Below are 6,075 nucleotides of genomic sequence, written 5' to 3' on the forward strand. Positions count from 1 at the left end.
TGATTCTTCGTACGATTTGGTCTATACCACGGTGGTTAGATTTCGTAATAATTTCTAATTGTTTTGTCAATATCATCTTTTCTCGTAATATCTATAGATTTTTTGAACTTTATTATTGAGGTATTTTTGAAAAAAGTTTGTAAGATAACCGAACATGGTTTATATATATACTTCAGGTCTTTCAAACGTTAAGTTGTACTTTATGTCAGAACTAACATATTCCCTAATAAAATCGATTATGTCTTTATCAATTTATTATTTGGAAGACTGTACTAGTTTACGTTTTATTTTTTCGAATGAAATGATTATTTTGGTTTTTGCGAGTGAATGTGAAACTGAAGTAATGAAAATTTTATTCTGGCCATAATTCACATCAATGTAATCTGTAATTGGAATGTTTATGATTGGTCAACGTTAAAATGAATGGTTCGAGCCTTATAAAGTAAAAATAATTTTGTCTATTCAGACAATAAGTTTTAAATTATATTAACAGCAGAAATTAGTATTATTTTATTCGGATGTAAATACAGTATTATAAAAGTACTTGTCAGAAATTCCAAAATGGCCAAATAACTTCGTTGTGATAAGCGATTTGTTATTTTTGATACCTTCTTATATACAATAATCATAATGTCAATTGTTACTGCTTCCGGTTCAGTCAATAATGCCTTCTTTTTTGACTGAAAATGTCATTCGAAAACAAAAATAACCAATGGATTTCATAGTTAGAGCAGTTTTTAAAGAAAAAAAATCATCACACCGGCTTGCTAAAACAAAGTAATTTACAAGAGAGAACAAAATCCGGGCTGTAGGCCCTGGTCGAATGGAATTTTTAGTAACTAACACTTCGTCTGCTACTCTGCAACAGCGGTGAATGCGTTGACTGGAAGGTAGTATCTCAAAGTCACAGCAACGACTGACAGTAAGTCGTTCATTATATCGTAGGCTTACTTGAAGGTGGCAGACCACTTCACTGTTCATAGAAAGAATCGACAAACTGTTTGATTTACATAATTCATCTAGACACCTGGTATAACACATTTGATTTCAATTCAGATTTCCTTTCTCCGGGCAGTTGATTTCAAAAGATTTCACGTAAGTAAATTTTAAATCACAGAAGTGGAATATTCGGTTTCAGTCAAATCTATCTATCAGGAAACTAGTATAATCACTTGATTATACTAGCCCAGAAGTCGGGTTTTGAAGAGTAAAGCGGATAAAAAATAATACGATGATCAGAATTCAACTAGTCACAGAGAAAACTTGACTATCGTAATCTTGGAGGAGGGAAAGATGTCTTGGTTTTCCCCGGGAAACATTTGTTTGGGCACTTGGGTACGATTGTTCTTTAAGGAAAGTACCTAATTTGGGAAGCAGTCATTCTAGTTTCGAGCAACCTTTGAATGGTAAATGCCTGCCGGAACACAACTACTTTCTCGGCTAATACCACGCTGGATATTTAATTATATCCAACAGACATTTACGCAAGATACCTCAAAGAGGTTAGTCTCACAGATATTTCTCATTCATCCAGCAGCAGGACCATGCTGAAATCATTCAAGTAAAACACCGACAGTACAGGAAAGATCATACCCAGACAGCAAAGTGCCTAGGACTCGATTAATTTCGACACGGCTCCATTACATATATGAAACATTCGTCTGAGAGAAAGATTGTTAACTAGTAACAGTTCCATCTCGTGAACAAAGTTCCAAGCGGGAAAGAAACATCCGATGATCCAAAACTCAAACAGAAATCAAAAGTGAAAGCTATCGAGGAGAGATACATACGTAAAAGAAAATAAATATTTCTAAATTAAATTTTGAAACATTCATCCATCCCAACCCCCTACGACACAGTATGCTCTGTCGGAAAACATCCGTGCCAACATCTGTGTGAACTTTAATCCAGTGAGAGAGACTGTCTTGTTCGTAAGTAACTCATAACTAGCCTTTTCTCAAAATGTTGCGTTTTCTCATATCCCTTCTATTTGAAGATGATGAACTATAATGATTATTAGAGTTCAGGAAAAATTTGTCAAAGGTTTAGACAACGGTAACGAACCCAAAAAGATTCTGCATTTCCTCTCTGAATGAAGATACTGATTTTTTGAATCAAGAACGAACTTGTCCTGGGATCATCAGTTTCTTGGGTAATACAAAAACCAATTTCTATACCAATAAGATAAAACATATAATTATCTTCCAACAAAAAATATTGTCTGCACTTTAACTTTTCTGTCTCTGTTGCTGCTGAACTGAAGGAACTAGAGGTTGATGATAGATGAGACGGGGCTAAAGTGTCAACACAGTTAAAATTCCAAACCATTAGTTTGCCTTGCTGCCATAGAATTATATAGTGACATGTCGTCGGGGCATTTACCATCATCTCTCACGGTACCGACTGGTTCCAAAATGGTGAGGACTTTGGCTCTTTTCCAGACACTCATGCTGGACACACATACTGGATCCCAAATGAAAACCAACGGCTACCCTAAATGATTCGTTATCCAATAGTGTACCGAGGGATGCAACAGAAAGAACATTCAACCATGCACCAGAAAGTTTTGATAAAAAAATCTCTAAGACATGCCTTTTCCTTCGCAGTTGAAGCAGAGTCCAGTAGTGAAAATTTTGATCAGAGGGGAAACATGAAGGGGCTTCGTAAAACGTATACGAGCTTTGGGATAGCCATACATAATATGAAAAGCTATATGGACAAAAATATTCGAAAGGCGAGAGGTCATAGCGGAAAAAGTGTTTAAATTTTCTTTACAGCAATTCCTGGTGAGATATTCTTGAATTTCTTGAAGATGACAAAATCAAATTCAAAAATAAAGAAGAGTTCGCATTTCTGAAAGTTCTATTCAAGACAAATCTCTTTAGATTTGAATGTGATCAGACAAAAGGCGTTAAGAACTTCATCTGCGTCCCCTCCAATTGAATCATCACCTGAGTAACATGCATTGAATGGAATTTAAAGGATCTCTAGTAGTTCAATAAAAAAGAACAAGAGAAAGAGGATCTTTTTCTATTTTGTTTTCCGACATCATGATTTTATTACCAAAAAACAAGTATGAAGGTTTTCAATATCAATAATACATGAAAGGAAAAAATTCAGGAATGTTTTTTCAAATTTTCATTAACATTTAATTTATATGAACCAAATTGAAGGCGTTTTTGAAATCCACCTTCAGACATTTTTTTAGATTTATTAACATGTTGATTTATGAATCGCCTGGCTTCATAAGGTACTGCCTCACAACCTCCTGTAGTAACGAAACCGGACTGGAAAGGACAAAAAAACTCACCAGGTCGCACTTCAAGTTTCCAAGTTGCAACTTTCGCGACAAGAAGACGAAGAAATAATTCTATAGCAATTGATCTAACATCGCCACAATTTTTTTGAGTCCACAAAGTGCAGCACCATGAAATGGGGGTCTTGAATAAATAATCATTCAAAGAATATATTTCAGGAAGATTGAATTGTTCAAGTTGTCTTGAATAATGAATAGTTGAACAACAAAAAATCAAACATCACTATAGACTGTGATAACAAGTATTCCACTCTAAGACGCCCTCTGAAAATGGTAGCATCACTCTTTCCCATTGCATCAGTACAAATAAACTTGTGCTTATGTCCAAATAACAGCTTTATCAAATTATCAGCAATCATTTCACTTGCACTCAAATTTTACTCTTGAATTTTCTTCGTGAATACCTGTATATTCTCATTACTGCGTTAAAGTGAATTTCTGCATGATTTTTGTTGAATAATCTATTCATAAACTTCACAGCAAATTATATTTCGGGGTGGAGCGTTGGAAAAGATTCAAAATACTTTCAATAGCTTTCTGTTAAATTGATTTTTTTGCTTTTACTGTTTTTGGTTCCATTTCTTTGCTCATTCTTTGATGAGGATCGGAAGGTGTGACAACTGGATTACATTTTTCCATGTTCAACATTCGCAAAGATGAACACAAACTAGCAGTGAAGGGAAAAGTCACCACGTCTTCTCTCTTCCAACACGTACTTCAAACAGGACATAACATCAATTTCGATAACACAAAAATGCTAGCAAGCAACGAAAACTTTTACTCACAAACAATCAGAGAGGCTATCGAAATTGAAAAACGACCTAATAATATGAACAAGAGGGATGATGCGCAAAGATTACCATCAACATGGAGATCCGTTTTATCGCTTCGCACAAGGAACCAGACCGCTCAACCCCAGAAACAAAACTCGGTACATGACAATACAGGTACAATAACAGAGACAGGAGAGGCAGCTCAGGTAATAAGACCAAAACAGGTAGTCGAGCAAACACAGGTAGTGGCAGCAGCGCAGGTAAAGGGAAACATCATCCCTATAAATTGAGACACAGAGTTCGAACTAATCAGTCTAGTTGAAAAAACCAGACATCACCAGAAGATGGCAAATGAGACTTTACCGAAACGTTGTGAAAATAATCCTTATGGGGAGAAACTACACAGAACACGGAGCGAAACCCGAGAAAACAGCTCATCATACTTTATCCGTGAGAATCTTCGAGTTAACATATATATATATATATATATATATATATATATATATATATATATATATATATATATATATATATATATATAATATGATAATTCCCATATTGATTTCAATTTAAGAGCCACCGGTAGACAGCTGTTTCAGCCTATTGGGCATCGTCAGTACCGGGCATGCGGAAAGCAAGAAAGTACTTGATAAAAATAGCTGTGTAAACGCAAGCGAAACATAAGTGGAACCACCTATTGGTGTGACACCCAGGTCAACTTGCCAAGTTTTTATGTCAGTGTTAGTGGTTTGACCAATCAACCGATAACTGCGAAACAGAAATTTGAGAAGCTAACCTGAAGATTAGGAAGATTGAATTGTACAACAGTTGAACGTAACGTTTTTATTTATAACTACATTAAATACCAACAACAAAAAACTAAACATTAGTATAGAGTGTGACACCAAGTTTTTCACACCAACAGGTGCAAATTTCTGGATTTATAGAACCAGATAAAATAAAATTACAAAAGTTGCTGAGTGACGATAAAAGTTTCATTCCTGCCGATCCAGAACTGTAAGTGATGAATCTTGAATAATGTGGGTGTCTCATTGAATAATTTCAGAACTGTGGTAATGTGGACACAGAAGGGACACTCAGCACGAAACAGAAACCATGAACTTTTTGAGAATCTCAAGGTGATTACTGTCAATCTAAAAATTTCTTCAAGCGACTAGCGAACTTGAACATGATAAAATTGAGCTAGTTTGGTTGAAATTGTTGAAATGCTGAAATGACATAGTATTAATACCTCGAAGTCATTTAGCTGATGAGTCTGACGAGTTCAAAATAATTGGTATTACCCGCTATAAATTACATTAAACACCTCGAACACATAAAATATAGGTCACAACAATTTTACTTCTCAACATCAGAGTGCCACCAGATGAGCTTTCTTCCGTGAGGTATTCTGTGTTGTGACTTTTATGCAATGCTGGGATAGGCGGCACTTTTTGACATGAATGAGCACAGCGCACTTTCTGAAAATATCTGAAAGGGGACATTTTTTAATTTAATCGAGTTTTCGTGAAAATGAGAACAAATCAAAAATTGAAACCGGATGTTTGTGAAAAAGTTATCATTATAAAATTACATAAATTCAAATTGAATTACAGTAGTGGAAGAATGATTTTCACACTTGAGAAGTATGAAAATTGATTGTTTCATACCTAGCATGTTTGCCAAATGTCATAAACACTATTATTTTTAACGTTTCTAACTCATTCAACGCTGAAAAAATATTTAAAATTCGAATAAGTCAACAATAAAAATACTTGCTTTTATTTTTTTATAGTCGTCATTGTATGACAAATTCTATCGCCACCACTAGTTCATTACATTTCCAATTAATGGAACTTTCGAAGAAGTGATATTTTTGTCAAATTTATGGCAGGATTCAATAAAAGAGCATGTGCAACCATAAAAAGATCATCTCTTTTCATTTAGCGCATGCTCACTGATTCATTCACGCTCGAAACAAAATGT

This window comes from Leptinotarsa decemlineata, unplaced genomic scaffold (genome assembly GCF_025532065.1).
Source record: "Leptinotarsa decemlineata unplaced genomic scaffold, Ldec_3_MD MMD2_tig00004307_RagTag_RagTag, whole genome shotgun sequence".
NCBI lineage: Eukaryota > Metazoa > Arthropoda > Insecta > Coleoptera > Chrysomelidae > Leptinotarsa > Leptinotarsa decemlineata.